Source organism: Bos mutus, chromosome 1 (assembly GCF_027580195.1).
Source record: "Bos mutus isolate GX-2022 chromosome 1, NWIPB_WYAK_1.1, whole genome shotgun sequence".
Classification (NCBI taxonomy): Eukaryota; Metazoa; Chordata; class Mammalia; order Artiodactyla; family Bovidae; genus Bos; species Bos mutus.
The window spans coordinates 5764830-5784088 of NC_091617.1; the positions used below are offsets into that span (position 1 = coordinate 5764830).

A 19259-nucleotide genomic window follows, 5' to 3' on the forward strand; every position below is an offset into this window, starting at 1 on the left:
CAGCAGATTCTTTACTGTGGAGCCACTAGAGAAGCCCATATAGTTCTTCAGGAAAGAATAAAATAGCCACCTAAGATATTTTAAAGTAATTTTTAACAAGCACACATTTTTTAATATAAAAAAGGAAATTCCAGATCTTATAAATCTTTAATGAAGAAACTCCTTGATGAAATTCAGAAAAGAATCAAAATAAAGGACTCAAAATTGAAAAAGTCATGGTAAAGAGGGCTATGGTGAGCTCTGTATCCATTTAAATGTAATGATACCAGAAAGCACGTGAATTATGGTTACAAAGCAGATTATAAATAGTATAAAAGTAACAATAACAGGAGTCAACAAATTTCCTGAAAGAAGGCCAAGTAGTAAATATTTTACTATTTATTGGGCTACATGGCCTCTGTCAAGACTATTTAATTTCACAGCTATAGCTCAAAAGCAAGACTACACAATACCCCAAAAAACTGAGCATAACAATTGGACAAGTTATAGTGAAATTTTATTAACAAAAGCAAGCAGAAGGCCAGATTTGGTTGCAGTTCCCTAACTCTATGACAGAAGGGAGGGAAAAGCAAAGTGGTACAATAAAATCCCCATCTTCAGAGTGGCTGTTTAAAAACTGCCATCCAGAGACTTCTCAGGTGTTCAGTGGTTAAGAAGCTGTCTTGCAATGCGGAGCACTCAGCTTCCATCCCGGCTCTGGGAACTAGGATCCCACATGCTGTGGAGCAGCTAAGCCCATGAGCCACAATTAAAGAGTCCACGCACCACAATTAGCTCCCCCATGATACAATGAAGATCCTGCATGCCAAATAAATAAATAAATATGAAAAAAATTACCATCTAAAATGGAAATATATCATGTTTTAAAATACACAAAATCCATCTTTAAATTTTATATATTTTTCTTTAAAGAGAACCTTTTATGAAAAATAACTTTTGGGGATTAAGAAATCCATCTAAAATTCATTTATTTCCTTGGTTTCACTTAAGTTTAATTTTATCTATTAGTTCAATTCAAATAATGTTGAAAAACTTTACTTTAAAAAATTACTCACGGGTTCTTTTCTGCCACAGGATTAACGCCTTTCTTCACTGTTGTTCTTTAACTTTTTTATGACCACACCCCCAAAAATGAGTATGATTCTATTTCTTTAAAATGGTCATTGAAAAATATTTGGTTTCAAAAAATATTTATCCATTGATTTCACTTGGAACTGAAAACCTTCAGAGTATAAAATAAGCAGTTGTGTTACAATTATGATGTGCCTTGCAGGCTTAACATTCTCCAGATTTGACCTGTCAGAACCCTCTCTGCCTCTTCTCTGAGCTCCCTGCTGTTTTTCTATAAAGCGTTAACTATACCTTAAAATAAGCCACTGTTTTGCTTTTTCAGCTTATTCTCATTGGTCATCCCAGGTCAACTATCCTGATACTGTGTGATCCCCTCTCATATCATCTGACCCTAAAAATACATCCTGCCAAAGTCAAAGAATGTGTTTTTCTTTTCAAGTCATTTTGACAGGTATCCAATTCCTAAAGCATTGTAACTGATGGAATTTGGGGCATGAAGACTACTTGTGTGAGAAAATCTTTCCATTAAGACCACTGTGTCTAGTCACCATTTTGCTCTAGTTTTACTCCTTTAGTTAGGAAAAAAAAAAAGAGAGTCTTTTCTCTGAAGGTAGAGTGCTGTTCATAGAACAGAGCTAAAATCAAAAGGGACTTCCCAGTTCTCTGAGAAAAGCAGCAACTGGAGCTTCATAAAAAAGTGCCAGTAACTCATAAACAACTCAGATATCTTTTACAAGGGAGATTGATTTTCAAAATGATAAATCTTTTGACTGATGCTTGTTTAAACATGAACTCAAACTGCCTGAAGCCTTTATCAGACACTGTCTTTCAGGATAATTTCTTTTTTTAAATACTTGAAAAATCTTCCTATAATTCCAGGCATAGCTAGAGCACTTTGAACCAGATTGATAGCCATTAATTACATGCCAACCATTTAAATGTTAATACTTTTAATAACTTCTACCATACATTTGAACATGAATCTAAATATAATGGTTCAGGCCTAAAAGGAAAAAAAGAAAAGTGTTTTTTCACCCAAATAATCCCCACATACCTCATGAGTAATCTCATCTCAATAATCATTCATTTCTCTGAAAATTGCTTTCACTCTAACAGAACCAGATTTTTGTAGAAAAGAAAAAATAAATTCCCCGTACCGTGCCAATTACATCTGTGGCCCTCTGATCTCATCTTGGAACCGTGAATTGTAGATTGTAAATTTTTGTGATAGGTATATTCTACTCAAGAATCATTCAAATACTTAAAAATAATTTTCTCTTGAAGAGAAAAGTCTATTCTGAACTTCAGATAGGATAATTCTCCCACACTCCTTAAATAGCAAGGTACATCATCAAACCCAAAGTGCCAAACACTCAGGGTCCCTACAGAAATAGTCATCGTGTTTGTTCAGCTGCACATAACCCCACCTATCTCAGCCCCATGCATGCCTGGTATATTTAGTAACCGTTCAAGTTGCTTATCTTTCTTTAGCATAGTCCTTAATAATCCTAAGTAAGAAACTTCTGCCACTCTAAAAACGTATGGCCGTTTTGCTTCGAGTCAGTGAATCTTGTGGTTGGAGATTCTTTCACCCACGCTCTGACTCAGAGTTTATCACTTCTCCACAAAATTCCATGAAAGGAGTTTAGATAGGATATGAGACTATATTAGCAATGTAAGAATCACTGGCTGTCTGCATGCACAAGGATAGCATTGTGGTAATTACCCAATGGCAATATGAGAGGAAGAACGCCTGGGCCCATGGAGCCCCTTGCTCTGCTGCAGGATGTCTTGATTTTTGTATTTTGACCAATGATGATATTGGTCAAGGAATGAGTAAGGCTTATGGTAAATTTGTATTAATATACCCAAAATACTGGTAGGTGCTTTCTGGATTCCAAAGTAAAAGAATGAACCACTAAATACTTTCTAATCAAGCCTCAACAAATTTTGGTTCCAGGAAGATAAGGAGAAGTTGCTGTAATTTTTTTTTTCAATTATGATTAAAGAAGGAAAATAAAAAGGAAAGTGGGTATTTAAACAGCAATATCCAAGATCTGAAAGTGAAAGTCACTCTCTCCTGTCCAACTTTTTGTGACCCCATGGACTGTATAGTCCATGGAATTCTCCAGGCAAGAATACTGGAGTGGGTAGTCTTTTCCCTTCTCCAGGGGATCTACCCAAGCTAGGGATTGAATCCAGGTCTCCTGCATAGCAGGCGGATTCTTCACCAGCTGAGCCACAAGGGAAGCCCAAGAATACTGGAGTGGGTAGCCTATTCAGCAGATCTTCCCCACCCAGGAATCAAACTGGGGTCAGCTGCATTGCAGGCAAATTCTTTACCAACTGAGCTATCAGGGAAGCCCCAGATCCAGCCAGTCCATCCTAAAGGAAATCAGTCCTGAATGTTCATTGGAAGGACTGATGTTGAAGCTGAAACTCCAATACTTCGGCCACCTGATGGGAAGAACTGACTCACTTGAAAAGACCCTGATGCTGGGAAAGATTGAAGGCAGAAGGAGAAAGGGACGACTGAGAATGAGATGGTTGGATGGCATCACCGACTCAATGGACATGAGTTTGAGTAAGCTCCTGGAATTGGTGATGGACAGGGAAGCCTGGTGTGCTACAGTCCATGGGGTTGCAAAGAGTTGGACACGACTGAGCGACTGAACTGAACTGAACTGACTGATCTGAGATCTAGATTTAATTCTGGAAGGAGTTTTAGACACATCATTAAATATAGAAATGATTTACTGGGTAAGGTTGTAAGCTTGTCACATAGCAAGGTTTTAAGAAGATCCTCAGCAGTCTTTAGAAAACAACCATTTACTCTGGACTTAAAAATAATCTTCTTCTAAAAAATAAATAAATAATAATTATAAGTCCAGAAACTTCAGCATGTCTCCTTCATTAGTATTGATAGTCTGTCTAATATTATGGTTATAAGCATGGCCTCTGAGCCAGACCACCTGAGCTCAAATCTTGGCTGTGCCATTTATGAGCTTGGTCAAGTTATTTATGAGCTTGATCAAGCTGATCTTCTGGTGACTCTACTGCCTTGTTTGTAAAAGTATCCACCTCAAAAGACTGTTGTAAAAGTTAAATGTCTCAATTTAATGTGCCTGGCACATGGCAAGAACTACCTGTGATACCCACAATTTATTGCACATCTCACATTTCACTTCTCACCAGGATCAGATATTTTGCTTAAATCCAGTTTGTTTTATGTCTTTATAGATGTAAAGGTCTATTTACCATGGAAACCTGACCTAAAGGCAAAGAGAGGTGAACGATTAAATTCTGTTATTCATTACGTGTTCATTCATTTATGCATTCATTTATTCATCTCATGTATATTGAACATCTGTTATGAACCTTGTAGTGTGCAGGACCCTGAGGACACAAAAATAAATAAAATATAATCTTCAGGGAGCTCCAATACTTTGGCCACCTGATACAAAGAGCCAACTCATTGGAAAAGACCCTGATGCTGGGAAAGTCGAGGGCAAGAGGAAAAGGGGGTGATAGAGACTGACATGGTTGGATGGCATCACTGACTCAATGGACATGAGTTTGAGCAAACTCCAGGAGATAGTAAAGGACAGGGGAGCCTGGAGCGCTGCAGTTCATGGGGTCGCAAAGAGCTGGATGTGACATAGCGACTGAACAACAATATTCAAATCCTCAGGGAACAAGAACAAGTTATGTATACTACTAAAGCACATCAGTGTCGCATGTCTTATGGTAGAAGAATGAACAGAACACAGTGGAGATATGAGTGAGGAAGGAAAAATGAATTCTACCCTGGAGAAGAGTTAGGAAAAGTGGCATTGAAGAAGGACCACTTCAGCTGAGTACTGAAAGACGAGCAAAGTTTCCCTGGGATCTGGGTCAGTTTGAGGACAGATTCTCCCATGTGCCCAGTTTGACAGAAGGAAAAAGGAACAAACCAGAGTTTCAAGACATGAGAGGGAAATCAAATGCAAAGAAGTAGGTCAAGCTGAATTGTCTGTCTCCCAAACGGTTGTCACAGGAGCCTGGTGGGCTACAGTCCATGGGTTTGCAAAACAGTTAGACACAACTTAGCAACTAAACAACAACAACAACAATGCAACATAATCCGTTTAGATAATTACTTGGAACTCAACATCTCTCGGAGAAGGCAATGGCACCCCACTCCGGTACTCTTGCCTGGAAAATCCCGTGGGCGGAGGAGCCTGGTGGGCTGCAGTCCATGGGATTGCTAGAGTCAGACACGACTGAGCGACTTAGCAGCAGCAGCAGCAACATCTCTAAAGTGGGTAGGTGGGTGGCGAGTGGAGAGGTATGCAGAGTGGAGAGATGTGGGGAGACTGTGTGTACCAGTGGGAATGTGCAGGTGGCCGTGTGTACTGGGGGGGAGGGGATGGGGAAAATGGAGGAGATGCATCAAGAGATAACCCATGAGAGGCAGACAGGATCGAGTTACACAGGGTCTTGGATGGCATCTGAAAGGTTTGATTTTATCCCTTAACCGAGAGAAGACTGAAAAGTTTTAATCAAGAAAGTAATGAATAGATTTCCTTTAGAATGTTCTCTTTGGCAGTAATTGGAGAACACTTGAAAAGAGATTAAGAGTAAAAAGATGGAAAAAACTCAGAGGCTTTTTAACACTAGATCATATGTCTTTAGTTCCAACCTACATTTACAGGCCCAAGGAACATTCATATACACTAACCAGAGCTGATGGCTCAGTTAGTAAAGAATTTGCTTGCAATCCAGGAGACCCGGGTTCAACCCCTGGATCAGGAAGATCCCCTGAAGAATGAAATGGCAACCCACTCCAGTCATGTTGACTGGGAAATTCCATGGACAGAGGAGCCTGGCAGGCTACGGTCCATTGGATCACAAGAGTTGGACACAACTTAGCAACTGGACAACCACCACAACCAGAGTTCCAGACTCAGATTGCCCTGCAAACATCAGCAGAGCTCCAGAAGCTGAAGGCTTGCTCCCAACTTTAATACACATGGAGCATTTACGCTGTCAGACTTTCCAGATATTGAGGATACAGAGAGCAATAAAACATGAGCTCTGTTATTATCCTCCAAGTGGTCACAAACTAAGAAGAGAATGAGACATGTACAAAAATAATGTAATGTATGTAAGAGAGATACAAACAAACCACTAGGAAGGCTGGGGCAGAGGGGTGTTCAGAAGGGGATTACAGAGAAGCGGGCGTTTGAATTGAACCCAAGGTTCAAGAAAAATAAGAACATTTAAGGCAGATTTGTAACTGCCAAGACTCATAAATGTGACATCACTGTGGTGTAGTTTCAGGAAGGACTTCCAGTGAACTTCATATTTTGGTGATACTTTGTCACATGAGTCATCATGTGGTATAAGTCAAGAATAAAACTTTATCCTCAGGCAGCATCTAATATAATAATACCTCTTTTTTTTTTTTTTGCTTCTTTTTAAAATTTTTTTTTTTTTTTAAATTGAAGTATAATTAATTTACAATAATACATTAGTTTCAGGTGTACAGCACAGGGATTCTGTTAATATATACACAATTTTTTTCAGATTCTTTTCCCTTATCAAAATATTTAATATGGTTCCCTGTACTATGTAGTAGGTCCTTGTTGGTCATCTATTTTATGTATAGTAATGTGTGTATATTAACTCCAACTTCCTAATGTCTTCTTCCCCACTTTCCCCTTTGGAAACCATAAGTTTGTTTTCTATGCCTATGAGTCTTTTTCTGTTCTGTAAATAAGTTCCTTTGTATCTTTTTTTTCTAGAACCTACATATAAGCAATGCCATATGATATTTGTTTTTCTCTGTCAGGCTTCCTTCTCTCAGTATGATAATTTCCATGTCCATCTATGTTGCTGCAAATGGCATTCTTTCTCTTTGTATATAGGTACTGTATCTTCTTTATGAATTCATCTGTTGATAGACATTTAGGTTGCTTCCATGTTCTCGTTATTGTAAATAGAGCTGCAGTGAACATTAGGGTGCATATATCTTTTCAAATTATAATTTTCTCCAGATATATATATGCCCAGGAGTAAGACTGCAGAAGCTTATGGTAATAATTGTTTATTTTCAGTTCAGTTCAATCGCTCAGTCATGTCTGACTCTGCAACCCCATGGACTGCAGCATGCCAGGCCTCCCTGTCCATTACCAACTGCTGGAGTTTACTCAAACTCATGTCCTTTGAGTCGGTGATGCCATCCAACCATCTCATCCTCTGTCATCCCCTTCTCCTGCCTTCAATCTTTCCCAGCATCAGGGTCTTTTCAAATGAGTCAGTTCTTCACATCAGGTGGCCAAAGTATTGGAGTTTCAGTTTCAGCATCAGTCCTTCCAATGAATATTCAGGACTGATTTCCTTCAGGATGGACTGGTTGGATCTTCTTGCAGTCCAAGGGACTCTCAAGAGTCTTCTCCAACACCACAGTTCAAAAGCATCAATTCTTCAGTGCTCAGCTTTCTTTATAGTCAAACTCTCACATCCATACATGACTGCTGGGAAAGCCATAACTTTGACTAGATGGACCTTCATTGGCAAAGTAATGTCTCTGCTTTTTTAATATGCTGTCTAAGTTGGTCATAGCTTTTCTTCAAGGAGCAAGCATCTTATAATTTCACGGCTGCAGTCACCATCTGCAGTGATTTTGGAGCCCAAGAAAATAACTTCTCTCACTGTTTCCATTATTTCCCCATCTATTTGCCATGAAGTGATGGGACCAGATGCCATGATCTTAGTTTTATGAATGTTGAGGTTTAAGCCAATTTTTTACTCTCCTCTTTCACTTTCATAAGAGGCTCTTTAGTTCTTCTTTGCTTTCTGCCATAAGTGTGGTGCCATCTGTATATCTGAGGTTATTGATATTTCTCCCAGCAATCTTGATTCCAGCTTGTGCTTCATCCAGCCTGGCATTTCACATGATTCACTCTGCATCTAAGTTAAATAAGCAGGGTGACAATATATAGCCTTGATGTACTCCTTTCCCTATTTGGAACCAGTCTGTTGCTCCATGTCCAGTTCTAATTGATGCTTCTTGACCTGCAAATAGACTTTTTAGGAGGCAGGTCAGGTGGTCTGGTATTCCCCATCTGTTTAAGAATTTTCCACAGTTTTTTGTGATCCATACTGTAAAAAGCTTTCACATAGTCCATAAATCAGAAGTAGGTGTTTTTCTGGAACTCTTTTGCTTTTTTGATGTTCCAGTGAATGTTGGCAATTTGATCTCTGGTTCCTCTACCAAAATTCTTTATTTTGGTATACTATAAACATTCTACAAGCATTGCACACATTCTGCTAGTTTATCCCTACACTAACTCTACAAGGTTGGTCTTATTCTATCCATTTTGAGGTGAAAAAATTTATTAACAGAAAAGTAATGGAAAACAAGCCAAATAATGATAGTGGGTCCACCATGGTTTCATCTCACAGAGAAATTCACAACTGTTGCAGGCGGTTCCATCTAAGCCAGGACAGCATATTTTTCTTTCACTCTTCCTGCTCTGACAAGGTGATGCTAGGGTGGCAGAAAATGCCACCCCAAAATATGCCTCTTTGGCATAAGGATTATTTTTGAGCTGCAAGTGACTGACAAGAAGCAGATCTAAGAAAAGGTCTCTACCATCCTCCTCTCTGCACAAAAGCAGGACATAAATTTACAAAGGCATCCCTTCTCCGCTCCCTACCAGGAAGGGAAAAAGTAAATTGCTGAGGCAAGTTAGGCTCCTATCAGCCTGGAGAAGGCACCAGAGAGATCCACATAACAAACTCTACTAATTAGCTTTTCTCTACCATTCGTTTCCCATGTATTTGCCTTCCCACAATTTATTGCCCAGAAGCTCAAAGTCTTTCTCCTTTGTCATGTCACTTTCCCAAAAATGTAGTTAATGTCTCTTTGCTAAGATACTTCCCTATGTGCATGTTCACTCACGTCCAACTCTTTATGACCCCATGGACTGTAGTATTCAGAGTTCCTCTGTCCATGGGATTTCCCAGGCAAGAATATTGGAGTGAGTTGCCATTTCCTCCTCCAGGGCAATCTTTCCTGATGTAGGGGTCAAACCCACATCTCTTGCATTGCAGGTAGATGCTTTACTGCTGAGTCACTGGGGAAACCCTGCTAAAATACTAAAATAAAGTGTTAGTCGGTCAGTTGTATCCAACTCTATGCAACCCCATGGATTGTAAGCCAGCCAGATTCCTCTGTCCATGGAATTCTCCAGGCAAGACTACTGCAGTGAGTTGCCATTCCCTTCTCTGGGGGATCTTCCCCACCCAGGAATTGAGCCTGGGTCTCCTACACTGTGGGTGGATTCTTACCGTCTAAGCCACAAGCCCAAATTCTACCAGCTCTCTGAGTTAAGCACCTCTGAATACTCTGAGTACTGTGTAATTGTGAAATGCATGCAAATAAACTTCTATTCCGTGTTAATTTGTGTTTTGTTTGTCCAATTTACAGAGCTCCAGCCAGAAAACCCAAGAGAATAGAACATGAAAAGAAATTTCCCCTCCCATGCAAGTACCCCAAGTCTGTTCAGAGGAGAGATCCAGAACTGTGGGATCATGAGTGGTCCATGGATAACAGGTTACTGAGGGCAAGTTGATCCTAAGAAGAGTGTAGCATTGATGCCCTCCTCATCCTAGTCCTTCCTTCCACTCTCTGGCGCCACTCTGATGATTCTACAGCCTTTATACCTTCCTCAGTTCAGTCAGTTCAGTCCAGTCCCTCTGTTGTGTCCGATTCTTTGTGACCCCATGGACTGTGGTGTGCCAGACCTCCCTGTCCATCACCAAGTCCCAGAGTTTACTCAAACTCATGTCCATTGAGTCAGTGATGCCATCCAACCATCTCATCCCCTGTTGTCCCCTTCTTCTCCTGCTTTCAATCTTTCCCAGCATCAGGATCTGTTCAAATAAGTCAGTTCTTCGAATCAGGTGGCCAAAGTACTGGAGTTTCAGCTCCAGGATCAGTCCTTCCGAAGAATATTCAGGACTGATTTACTTTAGGGTGGACTGCTTGGATCTCCTTGCAGTCCAAGGGACTCTCAAGAGTCTTCTCCAACACCACAGTTCAAAAGCATCAATTCTTCAGTGCTCAGCTTTCTTTACGGTCCAGCTCTCACACCCATACGTGGCCACTGGAAAAACCACACCAATTGCCCTTCTGCCATGTTCACCTAATGATCTCAGTCCCAGGCTTATATAGTCTTTATAAGTAAGCATAAGAAACTGCTTATGTGGGTGTTTGATTAGAGACTGGAAATGTCCCTGGGTTCAGGTAAAGGTAAGGCACAGATGGAAAGGGAAATACCCAGGTATCAGATTAATATTCAAAATAAACTTGCTACATGGGCTGTAGCCTAAAGAGGCAATTGTAGATCAGGGAAGGAAGAGCTAATTTAAACTTAGGAAATGTGTCGAAGCCAGACTGGGCTGAGATGGAAAAGAGGCATTTGGAGAGGAGCTAGAAGCTTGTGAATCTGAGGACTGGATGGGACTTTAGAGATCTTAGAGTCTGTCTTCCTGTCACCCTTGCATCTTGACCTGGTGTATAAGCAAAGATCCGGCTTGGACCACATGGAGCCCTGGAAGGAGGCCAACCTAACAAAAGATGTCCAGAAATGGTGGGAGAAGAGGAGGACTCAGAGAAATAGAAATCTGTGATTAACGAGTACTTCCTTTGATAAACAGAGCCAAAGTTAAAATTTTATTTAGTACATATTTCTTGTCCATTAAAGAGTCCATTCTCCCTCCTGTTGACCTGGGAGAGCCTAGGGAACAGATTGTTCTTAAGAATGTACTATTTTCTTGAACAGCTGATATTCCTTGCATTCCATCCACTCACAAGCACATTAGAGTTAGTGGGACTGCTCTGTCTTGCAGGGGAAGTTTCCTCTCAGTTGTAAATTACACATTTTTGGCTGACTATCATATCTGCTAGACCACTAGCAAACTATTGAGAAAATCACTGTCAACTACAAATTGGCTCTTACCAAGAGCACTGCCAATGACTGAACAACAAAGACATTTGCCATCTGCCTCCACGGAGATTGAACCCCATGCTGCTATAGCTGTTGACCTTCAACTACCCATGAGAGAGTTCAGGGTGGAGTGAGGCACCCTGTGCTCCAGGGAATCTGGTAGGATGGTTCTTTAGATAGTCGGATGTTTTTAGGAACAGATTTTATGATCTCAGTCTTTGCATCTCCTCATATCTAGAGAAGCACTAAATCCCTTCATGGTGGTATCAGATCCTCATGACCAACAAAAAACCTTTTGTAAAATGAGTGCTTCATGATATTGAACTCCCCCAACACCAAAACCTTATATATTGACTTTCCCCCACTGCCACTTTGGAGCAGTCTCTTAGAGCTATATGAGATGCTGCTTCCTGGGCTAGAGTCCTCATTTTGCCCCAAATAAAACTTAACTCACAACTCTCAAGTTGTACATGTTTTTTAGTTGACACCACTATTCCACCAGAATATACTATTAATATCGGTTAAATCTGTAAAATTACTTTTGAGTTCTGGGGAAGAATAGCCATATACAAATACACTCTTGGGGTGGAATTAAATCAGTAAACCACCCTTAGTTTATTGCTGCTGTTTTTGTTATTGTTCGGTTGCTAAGTTGTATCCAACTCTTTGTGACCCCATGGACTGTAGCCCACCAGGCTCCTCTCTCCCTGGGGCTTTCCAGGCAAAAATACTGCAGTGAGTTGCTGTTTCCTTCTCCAGTGGATCTTCCCAGACCAGGGATTGAACCCACATAACCCGAGTCTCCTGCATTAATAAGCAATTATTCACCACAGAGCTATGCAGGAGCTAGCAAACTTGAGATCCCCAAGGCCAAATCTGTGTGCCATCTGTTTTTGTAAATAAAATTGTTAGGGGAAGCACACTGACTGAAACCACCCATCCTGGCTGAAAGGTTGTTGCTGAACTGTGAAAGACACCGGGATTCTTGGCCTCCAGAGGAGAGGAGTTAAATCTGGGGCCAGATTTGATCACTCAGAGCTTTTGTGTAACAAAGGTTTATTAAAGTATAAGAGATAGAGAGAGCTCTGACATAGACATCAGAAGGGGTCAGAAAGAGTGCCCCCCTGCTAGTCTTTAGCTGGATGTTACACAGCTACTAGCAGTCTGCTAATTAGAGAAAGGAAACGTCTCAAAACTCAGAGACTGGCACCAACCCCTCACCCGCAGCATGCATTTTGGGATGACATTGGCACAAGGTGAGTTGTCCCAGGCCATAAAGTTGACACGAATCTTGAAGAAAGGCAGTTTTCCAAGTGAATACACAGTCTTATTAACATAGCTTAAGACAACATTTTCATGAGTAAAACATACTGGTTTTCAAGTCGGTTCTGAGTCTTAGGCAAACCGACTTGAAGACAGAGTCTAGAGTAAATACATAGTTTATTAGCACAGCTTAAGGAAAGCATTTCCATAAGAAAAACCGCGTTGGTTAGCTCAAGTCTTGAGTACAGTTAAGTTCAGGTGGAACCAAGTGTTGTTATGGAAACACAGAATTTTAAAAGAAACTCTTGTTAAATTTGTATAGAAAAGGGGAAAAAAAATCTAACACTTGTAGTTTGTTTCCTCCTGCTGCTTAAGAGAGAGATTAAAAATGTCTGACACTTGCAGCCTATTTCCTCCCTTTGGAGGACCCTGGCTTTCCTGCCTGTCACCCTCTCATTCCCCCCTTTTCTTTTAGGAGAATTATGTTGCTTAGGAAAAGGGGCATTGTTCTCATTCTGTAACTGCTTCTGAGCTGAGAAGGGGTGTCTTCCCTAAACTGGTGATGCAACATATTCTCCTAACCCCCGTATTGAGGGTCTCTGATCCAGGGGCCCCAAGTAGTAGTTGGAGGAAGCTGCCACAGTGGCAGGAGTTTGAGCAACCACTTGTAACTTAAAAGCCTTCATGTGACTAGAAACAAATCCAGCCACACAGCTACAGATGCAGGGAGCAAACAGCAAAAACAGAACAATCAGCAAAGTTAAAAGTCACATTATGTCCACAGTTAAGGTACAGAGTTAAGGTAAGGAAAGATTGAAGGCAGGAGGAGAAAGGGACAACAGAGGATGAGATGGTTGGATGGCATCACCGACTCAATGGACATGAGTTTGAGTAAACTCCAGGCATTGGTGATGGACAGGGAGGCCTGGTGTGCTGCAGTCCATGGGGTCACAAAGAGTCAGACATGATTGAGCTACTGAACTGAACTGAAGGTACAGGGTGTTGCACCAGTCCATCTTTGGAGTGTTAGATGTCATCAGATTAAGAAGAGGCATCACATATGATTGTGGTTGTCGAAGGTATTCACAAACCTGGAGGAAGTCCTTTCCTTGAAGTGGAGATCCCCACCATGGGAAGCCTTCCACTGATGAAGAGGGGAGCGCTCTGCAGACCCAGCAGTTAGACTGATTGTGGAATGCAGCGTAGGAATGAGCCCCAGACAGGAAGGCATTGTCTTGAGGATCAAATGGTAGACTCGGGATTTTTGGAGTCAGCAGAAGCAGGCTAACATAGATTATCAGGCCCATCTGAAAAGTACAAAGTCAGAGCATAGAAAGTAAAGACATAAAATGAAGTCACTTAGTTCTGGTCAGGGTGCCACCTCTTATCTCATGTGTGATGTACTCAAGAATCAATTCCTGGCACTTTGACAGCTGTGGGAGAACAAAGAATAACCTGATAAGGGCCTTCCCAGAGGGGCTCGAAGGATTGGCCCCCAGACCCCAGTGTTTTTAACAGGACCTTGGTTCCTGGCTCAAACAGAGGCTTGCTTGACTCAGAGGCGGGGTCAGGAGTCACATCCCGGGGTTCCTTTAGTGCCTGTTGAAAAGCTGAGAGCTGAGTTACATAATTAGTTAATTCCAAGCCTAGGGGCTATAACAACGTCCGTGCGTAAGAAGGGCCTTCCATAAATACATTCAAAGTCCCTCCTTTTGGGGGACAATTCAAGCCCTCATTAAGGCTATGGGTAGAACTTTAATCCAATTGTCCTGCGTCTCTTGAGTTAATTTGCTCAGAAGATGTCTCTTAATAATGTCATCGGCATTTTCAACCATTCCTGAGGATTGGGGTCTCCAGGAACAGTGTAAGCGACATTCTATTCCTAGAGATTTTGACACCCTCTGAGTTACAGCAGCTTTAAATGCAGAGCTATTGTCACCCTGAAGGCTACATGGCAGCCCAAAACTGAGAATAATTTCATGAACTAAAATTTTTATAACCTCCTTAGCCTTTTCACTACAACAGGGAAAAGCCTCAATCCATCCAGTAAAAGTATCCACCCAAACTTGTAAGCAAGAATATCCACTTGCCTTTGGATATGAGTAAAATCAATCTCCCAGTCCTCTCTAGGATATTTTCCATTTCATTGAAACCCAGATTTTGCTAGCTTTTCAGTCTTTGGGTTATTTTTCTGACAAACCTCACATCTTTTGATAATGTTCTTTAAAGTTTTCATTTCATTTTTACCTTCAAACAAATGAGAAGCTATCTGGTAAGTACTCTCAACACCTAAATGAAAACTCTGGTGTAAACCCTTAAGAATTTTCCATTGAGCATTTTCAGGAATTATTAATTGTCCATCCTTGGACTGTAACCACCTTTTATTAGTAATCTTTGCTCCTCTTTTCTCATATCTTTCTAATTCTTCCTCAGTATATTGTGGTCTTTCCTGTTCCACAGGACCTGTCCAGATCAAAGGCGTCTGCAGTGAAGGGGTTTCCTAAAGCTCTGCCTTTATCGCTTGACAGTTAGCCATCTGATTACCCTTGACTGCTTTACTCCAGACCCTGCTGTGCCCTTTGCAGTGCATAACAGCTATTTCTTTAGGACAATATATAGTAGTTAAAAGTCTCTCAATCACTCTGAAATGCTTAATAGGTCCTCCTGTTGCCACTTTAAACTGTCTTTCTTTCCATATTGCAGCATGAACATGTAAAGTCAAATAAGCATACTTAGAATCAGTGTAGATATTTACTAGCTGCCCTTTGCTTAACTCTAGAGCTTGGGTCAGAGCAACAAGCTCAGCTAGCTGAGCACTCATTCCCTGGGGGAGAAATTTTGCTTCTAAAACCTGTTCAGTCATCACCATGGCATAACCTACTTTGCGCTTCCCATCCTGAACAAAATAACTGCCATCTGTAAATATTTCCATGTCAGGATTGTCTAATGGGATATCCATTAGATCTTCCCGAGCTGCATAGTTTAAAGTTAGAAACTGGGAACAATCATGATCAGGTGTTTCATTTTCCTTCTCAGGAAGGAAAGCGGCAGGATTTAAATTTCCACAAACTTTAAGATTAGTTACTGGTCCTTCTAACAACAATGACTGATATTTAAGAAGCCTACTGTCTGTCATCCAAATATTAATCTTAGAGTTTAAGATTCCACTCACATCATGAGAAGTCAGTACAGTAAGATTTTGTCCATTAATAATTTTGAGGACCTCAGGTGTTAATAAAGCAGTTTCCGCAATTAACTCTTAGACAGTGTGGCCACCCACGTGACCCTACATCTAATTCTCTGCTCAGGTACGCTATAGCTTGCTGTGAGGCCCTCGGGGTTGTGTCAAAACTCCCAAGGCCATACCTGTTCTTTCAGTGACAAACAAATTAAATTCTGACACTTTGACAAGCTCAAAGTGGGAGCTTGCAGAAGAGCAGTCTGAAGAGCCTTAAAAGCCTTTTGAACATCTGGAGACCAAACCAGTTTGTTGGTTTGGGCTTGCTGGGTTTCAGTTATAAGTTTATACAAAGGCCGGTCAAGTTCCCCATAACCTGGAATCCAACGTGGCAGTAGCCTGTGATTCCCAAAAATCCTCTCAATTGTCTTAAAGTCATAGGTAGGGGGTGATTTAGTATAGGTTTAATTCTCTTGGGGCCTATGATATGATTAGGCCCAAATACTTAACAGATTGTTAACAAAGCTGAGCCTTTTTCTCTTGATGCCTTATAACTGTGGCCAGGCACAGTAGTAACCATTTGCGTGAGTTGTTTTACGACAGGAGGTCCTGGTAAGGAACAGGGAACTAATAAGCCACCACGAACCAGGAGAGTCCAGGAAACGTCAAAAACTGACACCACATGTCCAACCACCTCCCAGAATCCTTCTCTCCGGCGTCCATCTTGTCTGAACGAGGCTGCATCACCAGGAAGGACTCTGAATCAGAATGATTGGCTAAAAACAAGCTGGAAACGAATCCCGTCACCATAAAACCCGAGACTGCGAGCCATGTGGCAGAGCTGTTCTCCTGGGTTCCCTTACCCTACTGCTCTCCATCCAGGTGCCCTTTCCCAATAAAATCTCTTGCTTTGTCAGCATGTGTATCTCCTCGGAAAAGTTATTTCCAAGTGTTAGACAAAAGCCCCCTTTCAGGCCCTGGAAGGGGTCCCCCTTCCTGCAATAAAATTGCATTGGAATACAACCATGCCCAATCATATCATGTATAGCTACTTTCCTGTTACAATGGCAGAGAAACTGGATGGCCTGCAAGAGATAAAACATTTACTACCTGATCTTGTACTGAAAGACTTTTCTAGCTCCTAGTGTATTGTAGTTTTTATTGATTGCAAAATATGACTAAGAATACGTCCCAATCCTATTTTCCTCTTCCCAATAAATTTTTATTGAGCACCTATTATGTAATAGGCACTGAAATCAATAGACATTACAGAGGGAGGGGTACAAGGTTGACAGAAAGAAAGTTCCAGCAAGAACTTTCTAAAGGCTAAGAAACATGAGTAATTTTAATGACTTATCATAAACTGGAGAAGGAATTCAGGAAACCTCAGACCACAGCCAAATGACAAAGTCTGAGTAGAAGTTAGTAAATGAACGGGCTGAAAAGGAATCAGAGCTTGAGAGCCTATTGTGATCATAAAAAGTCAAAAATTGTCTTGCATTTTTGTTTAATAAGAGTATAATTGCATTATAATTTGTGTTAATTTCTGTTGTACAACAAAGTGAACTAGCTACATGCATACATATATCCCCTCCCTCTGGGGCCTCCCTCCCACCATCCCCCGCACCCCCATCCCACCCCGTGAGGTCTTCACAGAGCACCAAGTTGAGCTCCCTGTGCTACACAGGAGCTTCCCACTAGCTTTCTACTTTACACATGGTAGTGTTCATGTGTCAATGCTACTCTCTCAGCTCGTCACACCCTCTCTCTCTCCAGGTTCTCGTATCCACTCTCTACGTCTGCATCTCTATTCCCGCCCTGCAAATAGCTTCATCTGTGCCATGTTTCTAGAGTCCACATGTATGTGTTAATATATGATGTTTGTTGTCTCTTTTGGACTTACTCCTCTCTTTGCATTTCTGCTGTAACAATCTTTACTGAGAAAATGGATACCTCAAGCTGGAAGGCTGGAGGGAAGGGGGCAGTCTTGTACATTTCCGTTGCATTACAATGACTCACTTCTTAAAGACTAATGAAGAGGAACAAAAGAATGAAAAGCTGGAATATTAAACTGTATAAAAAGAAACTCTTGTCTCCACAAAACTCTAGCTTTATTTTTAAAGGACAGAACTTAATGATAAATAATTCTACTTGCAAAAATCATAAGCAGTTTACTCTTTAATGTACAGAAATCTGGACAATATCCACTATTGTACAAGGTAGGAAATAAAACTTTTTCTGCCTCATTTTTTGGCTGAGCACCCAAAACCAATTCAATAGGTGACACACAACCTGCAGAATAAATTCTTTATAAACCTGTCTACATGTTGTGAATTGAAGACAAGTTCAGTTCAGTTCAGTCACTCAGTCATGTCCAACTCTCTGCAACCCCATGAACTGCAGCACGCCATGCTTCCCTGTCCAACACCAACGCCTAGAGCTAGCTCAAACTCACATCCATTGAGTTGGTGATGCCATCCAACTATCTCATCCTCTGTTGTCCCCTTCTCCTCCTGCCCTCAATCTTTCCCAGCATCAGGGTCTTTTCAAATGAGTCAGTTCTTCTCAACAGGTGGCCAAAGTATTGGAGTTTGAGGTTCAGCATCAGTCCTTCCAATGAATATTCAGGACTGATTTCCTCTAGGATGGACTGGTTGGATCTCTTTGCAATCCAAGGGACTCTCAAGTGTCTTCTCCATCACCACAATTCAAGAGCATCAATTCTTCGGCTCTCAGCTTTCTTTATAGTCCATCTCTCACATCCATAAATGACTACTGAAAAAACCAGAGCTTTGACTAGACAGATCTTTGTTGGCAAAGTAATGTCTCTGCTTTTTAATATGCTGTCTAGGTTGGTCATAGCTTTTCTTCCAAGGAGCAAGCATCTTTTAATTCCATGGCTGCAGTTACCATCTGCAGTGATTTTGGAGTCCAAAAAAATAGTTTGTCACTGTTTCCATTGTTCCCTATCTATTTGCCCTGAAGGGATGGGACCAGATGCCATGATCTTAGTTTTCTGAATGTTGAGTTTTACACCAATTTTTTCACTCTCCTCTCTCACTTTCATCAAGAGGCTCTTTAGTTCTTCTTTGTTTTCTGCCATAAGAGTGGTGTCGTCTGCATATCTGAGGTTATTGATATTTCTCCCAGCAATCTTGATTCCAGCTTGTGCTTCATCCATTCCAGCATTTCTCATGATGTACTTTGCATGTGAATTAAATAAGCAGGGTAACAATATACAGCCTTGATGTACTCCTTTCCCGAAGACAACAAAGAAGGTCCTAAACTCCAAAACTGTCTCTTCTACCAGCTACCATAGTGCCTTAAATTCTGGGCATTAGAAGCACTCCTGTGGGTTAACATAGCAAAATTTCCAAAGACTGTTTCCAATTCAGTTGTGTATGCTTGGTACGCAAAAGTTATCACACACTAATGTCTTTTCTTTCACCAAAAACACAAGCAGGAATTATTTTTTCCTGAATAGCAAGTGGAAAGGGAAAGCCTAAGACAAAAGACACACAAATCCTGCCAGGGCTTAGAAGGCAAGAAAGATCTGTAGCTTGAGATATTGCATTGGAAGTTGTCAATGAATTACACGTTATAGAAAGAGGACCAGAGAACAAATAAGAAGTATGAAGATGGAGGACTTGTTTTTCCATGAGGAGTGTCTGTGAATATGTGTCTGTGTGTTTGTGCCTCTGTACATCTGTGTCTGGCAGGGGCCAGAGTCACCGAGGGGCCAAAAGGCA

At 41.1% G+C, this 19259-nt stretch overlaps 1 long non-coding RNA gene across 1 annotated transcript in view; it reads right to left on the reverse strand.

The window, feature by feature from the left end:
* Positions 1-222: 222 nt before the first annotated feature.
* LOC138987265 (uncharacterized) overlaps positions 223-19259 on the reverse strand; it is a 55761-nt gene continuing 36724 nt past the window's right edge. Inside the window, exons 2-3 of the long non-coding RNA XR_011463764.1 lie at positions 13424-13639; positions 223-798 (exon numbers count right to left, since the gene is read on the reverse strand). This is a non-coding gene — a long non-coding RNA (uncharacterized lncRNA). The remainder of the gene's footprint in view (positions 799-13423; positions 13640-19259) is intronic.